The sequence below is a fragment of the Oryzias latipes genome, chromosome 2, assembly GCF_002234675.1.
Source record: "Oryzias latipes chromosome 2, ASM223467v1".
Classification (NCBI taxonomy): domain Eukaryota; kingdom Metazoa; phylum Chordata; class Actinopteri; order Beloniformes; family Adrianichthyidae; genus Oryzias; species Oryzias latipes.
In genome coordinates this window covers 5,851,446-5,867,849 of record NC_019860.2, presented here as the reverse complement: position 1 = coordinate 5,867,849, position 16,404 = coordinate 5,851,446, and the positions used below count along the sequence as shown (strand labels likewise).

Below are 16,404 nucleotides of genomic sequence, written 5' to 3'. Positions count from 1 at the left end.
GGGGGGTGCAGTAGCGGTGCTTGGAGAGAAAAAAAATCAGCGCCAGCACTATCAGTTTACTATTATCTGTTATTTCACAGTTTGTACCAGCCAGAAACCTGTTAATTGCCGTGCCTAAAACTGCACGCTCCCGTCTCTGAGAAAGAGTGCGCAGTTACGTGGATCGGGATGAGTGAGGGGGGGGGGTAGTGGACACATTGTCATAGCTTAAAACACACAACCCATCACTCACTGCAGCGCATTGGCGGTTTTTGATATGGGCGAAGTGGGCGGTGGACAAATGCGGCACTTTGTGGGGGGCGGCATTTTCTGTGCCCGGTGCGTTACACATAATGTGCTACTAAATTCAAAGAGGCAGCTTAGAGCTTTTATTTTGACATGCCTGCAGCTGCCGACATTTTACACCTTTATTTTAACACATCAGACTCTTAACAATGTGTTCATCCTGTTCCCTCTTCACAGTTATGGTGCAAAAAAAAAGGATGAAATAACTCAGAGTGAAACAACATAAAACAGGTACATGAAAAGGAATTAGGCAGAATAAACACCCGTGTTCAACCCAATTTCGACAAAAGCAGGGAATGGGGATTATTTCCCACAATTCCCTGCTCCGACACAGCAGACCCGACGCGCACGTGACCACCGCCCTCTGCTACAAGACACTTGCGCCCACACCTCTTTGCGGTAGTCTTTGGAACATAACAAGTCAAAAAACTCTAGAGGGGGGCGCAACTCACCGGTGGCTGGGTGAATCACACTAACAGGTGATTGGGAGTCTTTTTCTATCTGACAATCAACTCTGGGCCGCAGCTGCGCCTCCCGTCATAGAGACGGAGCCGCGTGTGTCAGAGGGAAGGGGAGGGGTGGTGGGCGAAGACCATTTTTTATGGATTGAGGTTTTTTGGAGGATTTCTGTTGTTGGTGTAGCACAAAATAAGGGAAATGCCAAATATTTTTGGAATAATCCCACTGAAGAGTTTTATGATTTTGTTTTGGGCTGGTGGGGTTACTCGCCCAGGGTGTAAGTTAGTGTAGAACCGCCACTGCTGCAGCGTGAGTGTGTGTTTGGCTCCACGAGCAGTCTTTGTCACATCTAAAGAACATTCAGACCAACCTACAATCACGTTTAACGTCTCAACGCCTGCATGAAGCTAAAACTCACCACGAATCAACCGGACTAGACCATCAGCAAAACTACCACGAGAAATACTCATCATTTATTATCAACAGCATTACAATGTTATTAAAAAGAATCCACAGACTAATTGGACTTTAAAAGTGTTGAAACTACATAAAATGCACGCATTAAGTTGTATTTTTCCTTTTAAACATATTGTAGCAGACTGAATTTAACTGGGTGGCTGTTGAGTCGCGTTATAAGTTCCGGAGTTCCTTGAACTCATCATGCAGAGATCTGATTGGCCCTCGGTTCTGTAGCTCAGCCTGTTGTTAGGGAGTTTGGACCAATGGGGTTCAGCTATGGGCCGAATAAGGGAAATGGGAGGGCTGAGGGTATATTAAGTTTGGAGAAGCGTTCTCGTCTCGGCGGGAGAGATTCAGGAGTTGAATTATTAATTGAACGGCGTTTGTTACGGTCTACAGTCACCAGAATAAAGAACCCTAAAAGAGGTTAAGTCTCCGTGGCTCAGTGTGGGAAAGGGACACAACAATATTGTATGGCTCTTTCAAAATTACATTTAAAAATATGTGGCGTTTATGGGTCTCTCGGCCAAGAAGGTTCCCGACCCCTGCCCTAGACTAAGACTACCCATTTCCGTGTAAAATTAATTAAATTTGCGTCATGACGCCCCTGCTATCCTGTCACCTTGCTGCTATGATGACCGTATGCTGCATCTGTGCAGAACATGTTGGAGGGGGGCGGGGGTTGCATGGGGGGGAAAACAACAAATGGGTACAGAGGTGGGGGCGGGGCTTAGACTCACAGCTTATGATTCCAGACCCACAACAAACTAACAGCTGTTTCCTGTTAAAAAATAGTTCTCATCCATACAATTAATATAATGTTTTGGGTTTACTGGATTTAAAGAAAAATAACTAAATAGAAAGGAGTCTGCATCAAAGTGAATTTGTTTCCATCATCTCACTCATCAAACACCTCTTGGTGTTTGACAGGCGGAAAACTCTATTCAAGGTTGTGGAAAATAGACAAAAGATCAAAGGAAACATCACACTCATAAATAATTAAAATCAATAATTGAATCAATTTCCTGACAGCATTTGGAATCAATACAAGTATTGCCAAATGAAATATAGTAATATATCAGCCAAAACATTTTTTGATTTATTGATTTATTTGAAGCATTGTAGTCAAAGCAATAAAGAATTTACACATATTTATCTAAGTCATTACAGAAATGATGAAATACATAGATTAAAAAGACACAAAACAAAACAAAACAAAAACGTCACTTAAATCATTTTTGCTTGATTAAATACAGTGATCATTAACTGAAGTATAAGTAGAGTTTGATTTATTGCTTGAAAAGGAGTGAAGAAGCAAGCTTATATAATCCCACCCTTACTGAGTTCATTCATTTGATAGTTTAACAGTGTTTTTAAATCCGGTTCTGATCATCTAAAACATCCAAGTGCATTCCAGTTTTGTGTTGGAACATTATCATGTCTAAAGTAAAGAGATAGAGATGTAGATATTCTTTATTGATCCCACATTGGGGAAATTCAATTGTAACAGCAGTTCAAAAAGCAGAGAAGAATGACAGCAATGTGCAAAAGTGAGGGGTGTTCAAAATGTGCAAAAATACAAATACAAAATGTGCAAAAACAGAAAAAGTAAAAAAGTAAGTATTAACTTATGTACACTATTACGACATAACGTATGTAAAAAATGTTTTGTTAAAAAACAATGTTGTTCCATAATGAGGAAATAAAACACTTTTTGTTCTTAATATGTTATTTATTTATTTATTTTTTCCTCAAAGTATCGATAAGAGTATCGTTAAAACACCGGATCCATAAGCAGTATCAATAGGAATAGTAATACCATTAAAACCTTAACGATACCCATCCCTAGTAGGTAACAACTCAGATAAACAGTGTAGTTAAGAACCAAAATGCAGAGCATATCAAATGGCTTCCTCACCCCCGAGAAATAAATCAATGTTGTATTTGAATCATTTTTAGAAACAATTTATTGAGGCACAGTATGATTTTTCAGGCTACTCATATTTTAATCCCTGTTTTAATATCAAGGAAAAAAATCACACTTTAGAAGAACCGTTATTCCTGTTTTTGACTATTTTAAGAAAAAAATCACAAGGTGCTCCACAGTAAAACACAGTAAATCACAACCCCCGCTGTGCTGGGGGTGGGGGGCCCTACTTGAGGGGGGATTCTAGCGGTGCTGGATGGGCTCCCCATCTGCACCTGAGGCTGGGATCACTCTTTCCCTGGGTCTGGGAAGGGGTGGGGTGACATCCACCAGGGCTGCGGGGTCTGGGGGTAGCTTGGACATCACTGCCAGTGCCACTGAGCCGGGGGTGTCCATGTCCTTGTGGTGTGGGTTCTCCTGGGCGGGGGCTGCTGGCCTCTGCCTTGCTCCTTCCTGGACCAACCATGGGCCGGGGGGGTGGCTAACTGGAATGCGGGGCGTGTTCCCCTTGGGGGGTCCTGGCTTGTACCTGGGGTTGGGGCGGGGGAATGCCCAGAACTCCTGGGTAGTGATGCGGTGTTAGTCTGGGGCTATGGGCACTCTTCTGAGGCGCCTGCAACGTGTCCAGCCGGAAGTCCCTCCAACGCGTCTTGAGGGCAGCTGAGAGGATCATCGGTGCCCCCCTCCCCTCCCTCCAGGACATTTACAACACCCGCCTGACCCGAAAAGCCCTCTGCGTTGCAGTTGACCCCACCCATCCATCCCACAGCTCCTTCAGTCTGCTGCCATCTGGGAGAAGACTACGCAGTCTTCAGGCCAGGACCAGCAGACTCGGAGACAGTTTTCTCCTCCAGGCTGTCAGGAAGCTGAACTCTCTCCCAGCCCTGCCCCCCCTCCCCTCTTGCTGCCCCGTTGCCCTCCTGCGCTGCTGATCCCTGACACACACGCACATCACCTACCTCATCAGCACTAACTGCACTTTCCACAAGTCCTCAAGTGCCATTAAAAAATTAGGTAACTATACTTCAGTCACTTTATTCTCCAGTCACTTTATTCTCTCCTTTTTTTACTTTTGTTTTTTATACTATTTATATTCAGGCCTCTTCTATTTATAGTTTGTTTATAGTCTGTTTATTCTATGTCTGAAGGTATCTCCCCGTTAGACTGAAGAGAAGAGAAAATGCAATTTCAGTCAGACAACGCTTGCAGTAAGAAATATTTATTTGACATTTTTCCACATTCTTTAAGTTGGCATTCACATATTTTCGTTTGGCATAAGGCACCGTTCAATTCCATAAAACTTCCATAAAATTCCATAAAATTTCCATAAAACTTTCGGGTAACAAAACCCCCCTTTACGGAGCCCACAGGTGGAAGCCGGGGAGGAGGGTGGGGCGAAGAATGAGCGCTGAAGGTAAGAAAGAATGAACAACTGCGCACCTGGCTTAAATAGGACGCTGAGCAGGTGAGTTAATTAACTGAACCGCCCTAGGGTATTTACCTGAAAAACACTGCAGCGAGTATCTGCCCGAAATACGATAAATCGTCATTTCAAGTTCTATGTATGTGTCAACATTGTAGATCTTGACAATAAAGTTACTTTTACTTTGACTTGACTTGACTTCATTGTACCAACTACTCTGACTAGCTCAGGGAGAGAAACAGTGAGAAAGTGTCTAAAATCACAGGCCGAGGTGGACTAGGAAATGAAACAAGACCAGCTGTGGGACACAGAGAGCTTCTCACAGATCTGACTTTGTTAATTAAAAATAATATCACAATCATCATTTGAATGGATGGGGACAGCAGGTGGACTGGGCATCACAACATCACTAATGGTGTTGAATCACACTTTAGGATAACTTCTGCTTTTAGAAATGAGATTAGTATCGTATCGTAACGTATCGTTACACCCCTAGACATAAATCTGATGGAGAAATCAATAGAGTCTGCAGTTTTGATCAGTTTCTATGGAAAAAGGCTGCATAAATATGACAGACAGCTTTCAGGTTCAGATGCAGTTCTGAAAAACAGCAGAAACATGATCTGATGGAGGCTCTCATTTATCCTCATTATTCTTCCAAACAGCCCAATCAAGTTGGCCCAAATGCACATTGGCAGAGCAACATGTTGTCTATGAAGAACCTACTCAGCTGTGCTACAAATAACAACAAACATCCAAACCACAACGGTAAACAATCAAGACCAACACAACTGTCAACATCCAGAATCCAGCAAATATCCCAAACAGAACATTATTACCCACAATTCACCTGTACAGGTCCTGCAGCAGACAGGGTCTTTCCAATAAGTCTCATCTTTTTAAAACTGGAAAGATTTTTCTTTAACATTTAAAACATGAAACAGGAAATGAAAATATTTGACAATCCACTTGATGAGGAGCTGCAGAAAGACTGAAATCCATCAGATTGTAAAAACGTAGAGGTGGTCCTTTGATGATGATGATGTGATGAAGATCAGACGCTGATGTCACTGATGTTCTGGCTGTTGATGGGCTGGATGTGGGTCCTGGTGGTGCTGAAGAATGAAAGATCCTTCTACCTGCAGTCATTCCTGAAGGAAGCTGATTGCAGCTGTTCTCTCCTGACAGATGGAATGATGGGAAATGAAGTTCATGTTGAAGTGTGGTCCAAGCAGAACAGAAAGGTCTCACCTCAAAGTCAGGACTTGGATCAGCTGCTGTTCTCTGGGAGCGTGCACGTGCTGCTGCATGTGCTTCTGTCATGGCGTTCTGGATGAGCTGCTGAGGTCTGTTTGCATCAAGACTCTCAGCTGCTTTAGTCAAACTGCTGAGCGATGGAACAATGGAGCCGTTTCTGAAGGAAGAGGATCAAACATGATGGTCTGCATCCGTTTGCTTCAGGAAGTGGAGGTTTTTTAGAGTCTCCAGACTGTTTCTGAACGGCCAAAGAAAAGCAGCTGATGTGGTTCTGTCTCCTACCAGCAGGGAGCGCTCTCAGCCGGACAGAACAGATCCTCAATGCTGCTCTGAGAAGGACTCTTTTGTTCCAGAAGCAGAGACTGTTCACATCCAGGAGAATCTGGACTCCAATGAATCCCAGAGAATCTCCTCTCTGCTGTTTGGACACTTTGACCAGCAGAGGGCAGCAGAACTTTCAGCAACTCTGGATCTGATCCCACAAAAACAATCCATGGATGATCAGATTTCACAATTGGAGTCCTGAAGATTTGAAGGATCAAAGACAAAGATGTTCTGAAGAGAAGATGTGAGAAGAAAGTCAAGAATGAATCCACTCTGACTTCTCCTCATGTCTCTGAAGCTTGTGTCTTCATGTCTTCACCTCAGAGTTTCTTCTGGATTCCATGTGGATCAATAATATTGATCATGTTCTGTTGTCATTTTCCATCAGAACTTCAGGCTTTTCTCTGCTGATGATCTCTGAGCTGAACTTCTTGGAGGAATTCCTGAATCTGTGATTTGGAGCAAACAGTCAGAACAAAGGAGGTTTCCATTTCTTCTAAGCTCTGCCAGAAGAAAAGAGCTGAAGCTTGAAGCTGAAGCAGCATTTGCTCAGAGAATCTGTCCTCCAGACCAACAAGTCCCACCACAGCCTTGAAGACGTTTCCAGAAGCAGCAGCAGACTGTGTTCCCATGACGACGCTGAAGTCAGCTGCTGCTCTGCAGGAGAAAGTCTGCAACTCCTCAGTCAGGAACCTACGGAGCCCGTGTCCTGACATTAAGATATAAAAATATATCTTGTTCCCACAGATTATTATCTCGTTCGCACGAAATACTATTCCGTTCCCACAAGATACTATTCCGTTCCCACAAGATATTATTGTGTTCCCTCAAAATACTATTCCGTTCCCTCGAAATGATTAACTCGTGCAAACGCAATAATTATGTCGTTCGAACACAATAATTAATCCGTTCGAATGCAATAATTATTCACGTCATAAGTCATTCACGCGGATATGCTCTCTGTACGCCGGCAAAAGCCGCTTTCAGCGGTAACTTCCGTGTCTCTGTGACCCATATTCGTTCAAAAAAGGAACATGAAAAACAAAAATGATCACTTTATTACTGTCTCAATGAATATAAGAAAAATATCAAAAGATCTATGATAATTAGGCTGCTTTGTCATACGATAGCTCCTGCTAGGCTACTAGCGCCGCCGCAGAGCTCTTTGATGTATGCCGTCATTTGGGCAACTGGCTGGTCGGTTGACAGACAGCTGATATTGTAGTTTAGGGTCGAATAGGAATAATAATATTCAGGACTTGTCTTTTATTAACTTTAGCAGTCAGTCGCTTTACATTCGAAGGCTATTAGGCTACATGCTAACTAATTAGCCGATCATTTATCCTGTTATTAATTTACGTCATAGATTTACAGCAGATAACTTCACATTTCTGTCTGTGTGTGTCTCATTACATTGCATTGAAGACAAGGAGGATGTTTAGAGAACAGATTTATTTATTTTAAAAAGCACAAAAGCATCCATCGTATTCACGTTCATTCACATGATGATGATCTGGTACGCCCTCAGTCATCTTGCTGCAAAAGCCGCTTCCTGCCGCTACTTCCGTGTCTCTGTGAGCATTCAATAGGGGTAAAAATAAAAGCAAGAATGGTGGATCTTGTCATGGTTTCAGTTTGTTGTGTCTTGTTTTTTGCTTTAGTTCTTGTTCTGTCTTGTTTGGTTCTGTTTCCTGTTTTATTTTGAAAGGTTTCCTGTCTTGTCATGTTTCTTGAGTTTTACTTCCTTTGGTCCCCATCTGCCCTGGAACCGTTTGCCTCCTGCCTCTGCGTCTGGATCCTACCTGCTCTCGAGCCCCCTCACATGACAGAATGGACCAGCCATATTTTCTGGACCCAGCAGAGCGGGACATGCGGCTGCTAGAGGCCTACTGCCGGAAAGCCGAGCATACGAGGTCTTATTGGGTCTTCGACCAGGCCCAGTTCTCCTCGTATGCCTGGAGTGGGAGCCCCCTGGACTTTACTGGGAGCCGTCTTGCCCTGAGGGGGGGTCGTCGTCGCCGTCGTCCCCGCCGTCCCCGCCGTCCCCGCCGTCCCCGCCGTCCCCTTCCTGTTCCAGAGGTGGTCCGGCACGCACCACATCCCTTTCAGTGGTGGTGCCGGATGCACCCCATCCCCGTCATGTTCCGGTGGTGGTCCCGGATGCACCACAACCACGTTCAGTGGTGGTCCCGGACGCACCCCGACCCGTCCCGGCTCCCAGGGGGGTGCCGCCTGCACCCCAACCGGTCCCCGCTTCCAACGGCTCCACGCCTGACCCGCCAGAGCTCGGCTCCACGCCTGACCCGCCAGAGCCTGACTGCTGGCCCGACCCGCCAGAGCCTGACTGCTGGCCCGACCCGCCAGAGCCTGACTCCATGCCCGACTCCTCCAAGCCTGACTCCATGCCCGACTCCTCCAAGCCTGACTCCTCCATGCCCGACTCCTCCATGCCCGACTCCTCCATGCCCGACTCCTCCAAGCCCGACTCCAAGCCCGACTCCAAGCCCGACTCCATGCCCGACTCCATGCCCGACTCCATGCCCGACTCCATGCCCGACTCCATGCCCGACTCCATGCCTGACTCCATGCCTGACGACGCCTCTACGCCTGACGATGCCTCTACGCCTGACGACGCCTCCACACCTGACGACGCCTCAACGCCTGACGACGCCTCTACGCCTGACGACGCCTCCACGCCTGACGACGCCTCCACACCTGACGACGCCTCCACGCCTGACGACGCCTCCACACCTGACGACGCCTCCACGCCTGACGACGCCTCCACGCCTGACCTGCCTCGCCGGGCCGCTCGGCCTCCAGGCCGTCCTCCGGACCTGCCTCGCCGGACCGCTCGGCCTCCCGGCCGTCTTCCGGACCTGCCTCGCCGGACCGCTCGGCCTCCCGGCCGTCCTACGGACCTGCCTCGCCGGACCGCTCGGCCCCCCGGCCGTCCTCCAGACTCTGACATTTATGCCCGTCGAGGTTTGTCCTCTGGGGCCCACCCCTCAGTTGACTTTTGGAACCTCAGAGCGGTTCCTTGAGGGGGGGGGTACTGTCATTGTTTCAGTTTGTTGTGTTAGTTCTTGTTCTGTCTTGTTTGGTTCTGTTTCCTGTTTTATTTTGAAAGGTTTCCTGTTTTGTCATGTTTCTTGAGTTTTACTTCCTTTGGTCCCCATCTGCCCTGGAACCGTTTGCCTCCTGCCTCTGCGTCTGGATCCTACCTGCTCTCGAGCCCCCTCACATGACAGATCTGTTATTGTCTCGATGAAAATCTGAAAAATATCATATTAAGCTGGCTGCTTCGCCTGAAGCACTTACCTTTAGCTAGTAGCATAACAACAATAGCAGTACGTCACGTTTCCCAGCATGCTTTGCTGACAATCATTGGCCAATCACCATGTCCCTGTGACCAAGGTTTTACAACAAGACCAATGATTGGCAGCAAAGCATGCTGGGAAACGTGACGTACTGCTATTGTTGTTATGCTAGATGACTCAATGAGGGCGTACCAGATCATCATGAGAATGAACGTGCTTTTGTGCTTTTTAAAATAAATAAATCTGTTCTCTAAACATCCTCCGTGTCTTCAATGCAATGTAATGAGACACACACAGACAGAAATGTGAAGTTATCTGCTGTAAATCTATGACGTAAATTAATAACAGGATATGATCGGCTAGTAAGAGGACCTCAAGGTCAGCGAGGGCTCATACTTTAAAATCATATCAGATAAATATGACGGCCTGAGACCATAAAAACATTTATAAACCAACAAAAGAGCTTTAAATTCAATGCTGAAGCACCCAGGGAGCCAATGCAGCGATTTAAAAATCGGTTTCATGTGTTCCCCATATGCCAAATTTATTATTGCACACATGATTACGTTTCTTATGACAATATTTAAAAAATGCACATCATGAACAGAGGAGACAGACTAGTCTTTGTTTAAAAATGTCTTTGAATTTACCAATGATCTTCGGTGGCCCAGAAGGGTCACAACACAACAGTTTAGGTTTTACAACACAAAATAACATACTACAATTCGTCACAACACTAAAAAGATTAACTCACAACACGAAACAATTAACTCATAACATGAAAAAATAACTCACAACACTAACTCAAAACGGAAATATATCTGCAATGGAAGTTGCTGCGCTTTTATTCTGAAATTTCCACTGGGCTAAAATATCAGTAATCACGTCTCCATTCAGGTTTCATGAGATCGTTCAAATATTCTCCCACAGCTTCTCTCCTGCTCTGTCTGAGATATGTCAGCTGTTTCCTTACGTGTGTTTCTGTGTCAGTTCCCAGCCAAGCGAGACTCAAAAGGTTTGGTTCGTTCGTGAGCGCAGGCTCAGGAGTTCTTGCTCTGATCTTTCTCCTGACCTGTTTTGGACCACCGGCTCTGGCTGCGCACTCTTCTTGTGTGCGCATGTCAGACTGAATCAGGCCAAAATGTTTTAAACAGTTTGAATTTGGAGAGTCCCGTGCACGTCATGGTCACACGTACGAACCGTGCGAGCTCTGTTACATTTAGTGCACTTAGACTCAGGCATGACTGACGGCAGGCTTGTGCATGCACACAACCCACGTGACTGCGATGGTTCTTTTACGTAATGATGAAAAATCATCACCCTTCCACATTTGGATTACCGCACAGTATCCATGATCTGTTATAACGTCATTCTGCATCACTTTTATGCATAAATACATGTTATGACGTCTTTCTGCATCACTTTTATGCATAAATACATGTTATGGCATCAATATGCATCACTTTTATGCATAAATACATGTTATGACATCATTCTGCATCACTTTTTTGCTTAAATACCTGTTATGATGTCTTTCTGCATCACTTTCTTGCATAAATACATGTTATGACGTCATTCTGCATCACTTTTATGCAAAAATAAATGTTATGACGTCATTCTGCATCACTTTTATGCATAAATACATGTTATGGCGTCATTCTGCATCACTTTTATGCATAAATACATGTTATGACGTCTTTCTGCATCACTTTTATGCATAAATACATGTTATGGCGTCAATATGCATCACTTTCATGCATAAATACATGTTATGACATCATTCTGCATCACTTTTTTGCTTAAATACCTGTTATGATGTCTTTCTGCATCACTTTCTTGCATAAATACATGTTATGTCGTCATTCTGCATCACCTTTATGGTTAAATACCTGTTATGACGTCATTCTGCATCACTTTTATGTATAAATACCTGTTATGACGTCATTCTGCATCATTATTTGCATAAATACATGTTATGGCATCATTCTGCATCACTTTTATGCATAAATACATGTTATGACGTTATTCTGCATCACTTTTATGCATAAACACATGTTATGACGTCATTCTGCATCACTTTGATGCATAAATACATGTTATGACTTCATTCCGCATCACTTTCTTGCATAAATACATGTTATGTCGTCATTCTGCATCACTTTTATGGTTAAATACCTGTTATGACGTCATTCTGCATCACTTTTATGCATAAATACTTGTTATGACTTCATTCCGCATAACTTTTTTATAAAATACATGTTATGACGTCATTCTGCATCACTTTTATGGTTAAATACCTGTTATGACGTCATTCTGCATCACTTTTATGCATAAATACCTGTTATGACGTCATTCTGCATCACTTTTTTGCATAAATACATGTTATGGCGTCATTCTGCATCACTTTTATGCATAAATACATGTTTTGAAATCATTCTGCATCACTTTTATGCATAAATACATGTTATGACTTCATTCCGCATCACTTTTTAATAAAAATACATGTTATGACGTCATTCTATATCAGTCTTTTGCTTGAATACCTGTTATGACGTCATTCTGCATCACTTTTATGCATAAATACTTGTTATGACTTCATTCCGCATAACTTTTTTATAAAATACATGTTATGACGTCATTGTGCATCACTCTTTTGCTTAAATACCTGTTATGACGTCATTCTGCATCACTTTTATGCATAAATACCTGTTATGACATCATTCTGCATCACTTTCTTGCATAAATAAATGTTATGAAGTCATTCTGCATCACTTTTTTCATATATACATGTTATGACGTCATTCTGCATCACTTTTATGCATAAATACATGTTATGACGTCATTCTGCATCACTTTTATGCGTAAATACATGTTGCGACGTCATTCTACATCACTTTTTTGCATAAATACATGTTATGACGTCATTCTTCATCACTTTTATGCTTAAATACATGTTATGACATCATTCTGCATCAGTTTTATGCATAAATACATGTTATGACATCATTCTGCATCACTTTTATGCGTAAATACATGTTGTGATGTCATTCCACATCATTTCTTTGCATAACTACATGCTATGACTTCATTCTGCATCACCTTTTTCATAAATACATGTTATGACGTCATTGCGCATCACTTTGATGCATAAATACCTGTTGTGACTTCTGTATGCATCCCTTTAATGCATAGATACATGTTATGACATCATTCTGCATCACTTTTATGCGTAAATACATGTTGTGATGTCATTCCACATCACTTTTATGCATACATACATGTTTTGACGTCATTCCGCATCACTTTTATGCATAAATACATGTTATAACGTCATTGCGCATCACTTTTATGCATAAATACCTGTTATGACTTCTGTCTGCATCCCTTTAATGCATAGATACATGTTATGGCATCATTCTGCATCACTTTTATGCATAACTATATGCTATGACATCATTCTGCATCACTTTTATGCATAAGTACATGTTATGACATCATTCTGCATCACTTTGATGCATAAAAACATGTTATGACATCATTCCACATCACTTTTATGCATACATACATTTTATGACGTCATTCCGCATCACTTTTATGCATAAATACATGTTATGACGTCATTCCACATCACTTTTATGCATAATTACGTGTTATGACGTCATTCTGCATCACTTTTATGTATAAATACCTGTTATGACGTCATTCTGCATCACTTATTTGCATAAATACATGTTATGGCATCATTCTGCATCACTTTTTTGCATAAATACGTGTTATGACATCATTCTGCATCACTTTGATGCATAAATACATGTTATGACTTCATTCCGCATCACTTTTATATATAAATACATGTTATGACGTCATTTTGCATCACTGTTTTGCTAAAATACATTTTATGAAGTCATTCCACATCGCTTTTATGCATAAATACCTGTTATGATGTCTTTCTGCATCACTTTCTTGCATAAATACATGTTATGTCGTCATTCTGCATCACCTTTATGGTTAAATGCCTGTTATGACGTCATTCTGCATCACTTTTATGTATAAATACCTGTTATGACGTCATTCTGCATCATTATTTGCATAAATACATGTTATGGCATCATTCTGCATCACTTTTATGCATAAATACATGTTATGACGTTATTCTGCATCACTTTTATGCATAAACACATGTTATGACGTCATTCTGCATCACTTTGATGCATAAATACATGTTATGACTTCATTCCGCATCACTGTTATATATAAATACATGTTATGACGTCATTTTGCATCACTGTTTTGCTAAAATACATTTTATGAAGTCATTCCACATCGCTTTTATGCATAAATACCTGTTATGACATCATTCTGCATCACCTTCTTGCATAAATACATGTTATGTCGTCATTCTGCATCACTTTTATGGTTAAATACATGTTATGACGTCATTTTGCATCATTTTTATGCATAAATACTAGTTATGACGTCATTCTGCATCATTTTTATGCGTAAATACGTGTTGTGATGTCATTCCACATCACTTTTATGCATACATACATGTTATGACGTCATTGCGCATCACTTTTATGCATAAATACCTGTTATGACGTCTTTCTGCATCACTTTTATGCATAAATACATGTTATGGCGTCAATATGCATCACTTTTATGCATAAATACATGTTATGACATCATGCTGCATCACTTTTTTGCTTAAATACCTGTTATGATGTCTTTCTGCATCACGTTCTTGCATAAATACATGTTATGACGTCATTCTGCATCACTTTTATGCAAAAATACATGTTATGACGTCATTCTGCATCACTTTTATGCATAAATACATGTTATGGCGTCATTCAGCATCACTTTTATGCATAAATACATGTTAGGACGTCTTTCTGCATCACTTTTATGCATAAATACATGTTATGACGTCATTCTGCATCACTTGTATGCATAAATACATTTTATGACGTCATTCCACATCACTTTTATGCATAAATACATGTTATGACATCATTCCACATAACTTTTATGCATACATACATGTTATGACGTCATTCCGCATCACTTTTATGCATAAATACATGTTATGACGTCATTCCACATCACTTTTATGCATAATTACATGTTATGACGTAATTCCGCATCACTTTGATGCATAAATACATTTTATGACGTCATTCTGCATCACCTTTTTCATAAATACATGTTATGACGTCATTGCGCATCACTTTGATGCATAAATACCTGTTATGACTTCTGTATGCATCCCTTTAATGCATAGATACATGTTATGACATCATTCTGCATCACTTTTATGCGTAAATACATGTTGTGATGTCATTCCACATCACGTTTATGCATACATACATGTTATGACGTCATTCCGCATCACTTTTATGCATAAATACATGTTATGACGTCATTGCGCATCACTTTTATGCATAAATACCTGTTATGACTTCTGTCTGCATCCCTTTAATGCATAGATACATGTTATGGCATCATTCTGCATCACTTTTATGCATAACTACATGCTATGACATCATTCTGCATCACTTTTATGCATAAGTACATGTTATGACATCATTCTGCATCACTTTGATGCATAAAAACATGTTATGACATCATTCCACATCACTTTTATGCATACATACATGTTATGACGTCATTCCGCATCACTTTTATGCATAAATACATGTTATGTCGTCATTCTGCATCACCTTTATGGTTAAATACCTGTTTTGACGTCATTCTGCATTACTTTTATGCATAAATACCTGTTATGACGTCATTCTGCATCACTTATTTGCATAAATACATTTTATGGCATCATTCCGCATCACTTTTATGCATAAATACGTGTTATGACATCATTCTGCATCACTTTTATGCATAAATACATGTTATAACGTTATTCTGCATCACTTTTATGCATAAACACATGTTATGACGTCATTCTGCATCACTTTGATGCATAAATACATGTTATGACTTCATTCCGCATCACTTTTATATATAAATACATGTTATGACGTCATTTTGCAATACGTGTTTTGCTAAAATTCATTTTATGAAGTCATTCCACATCGCTTTTATGCATAAATACCTGTTATGACATCATTCTGCATCACTTTCTTGCATAAATACATGTTATGTCGTCATTCTGCATCACTTTTATGGTTAAATACCTGTTATGACGTCATTCTGCATCACTTTTATGCATAAATACTTGTTATGACTTCATTCCGCATAACTTTTTTATAAAATACATGTTATGACGTCATTCTGCATCACTTTTATGCATAAATACATGTTATGACATCATTCCACATAACTTTTATGCATACATACATGTTATGACGTCATTCCGCATCACTTTTATGCATAAATACATGTTATGACGTCATTCCACATCACTTTTATGCATAATTACATGTTATGACGTAATTCCGCATCACTTTGATGCATAAATACATTTTATGACGTCATTCTGCATCACCTTTTTCATAAATACATGTTATGACGTCATTGCGCATCACTTTGATGCATAAATACCTGTTATGACTTCTGTATGCATCCCTTTAATGCATAGATACATGTTATGACATCATTCTGCATCACTTTTATGCGTAAATACATGTTGTGATGTCATTCCACATCACGTTTATGCATACATACATGTTATGACGTCATTCCGCATCACTTTTATGCATAAATACATGTTATGACGTCATTGCGCATCACTTTTATGCATAAATACCTGTTATGACTTCTGTCTGCATCCCTTTAATGCATAGATACATGTTATGGCATCATTCTGCATCACTTTTATGCATAACTACATGCTATGACATCATTCTGCATCACTTTTATGCATAAGTACATGTTATGACATCATTCTGCATCACTTTGATGCATAAAAACATGTTATGACATCATTCCACATCACTTTT

The 16,404-nt window shown here is 41.2% G+C and overlaps 3 protein-coding genes across 5 annotated transcripts in view; 1 reads left to right on the top strand and 2 right to left on the bottom strand.

Annotated features, from left to right (window-relative positions):
- The window catches only part of LOC101172629 (zinc finger protein 436-like), a 1,005,429-nt gene that overhangs the window by 95,763 nt on the left and 893,262 nt on the right, over window positions 1-16,404 (top strand). The window lies entirely within an intron of this gene.
- Window positions 1-16,404, bottom strand: part of LOC110016657 (zinc finger protein 502-like) — a 970,715-nt gene that overhangs the window by 151,571 nt on the left and 802,740 nt on the right. The window lies entirely within an intron of this gene.
- Window positions 1-16,404, bottom strand: part of LOC105355262 (NACHT, LRR and PYD domains-containing protein 12) — a 517,064-nt gene that overhangs the window by 250,441 nt on the left and 250,219 nt on the right. The window lies entirely within an intron of this gene.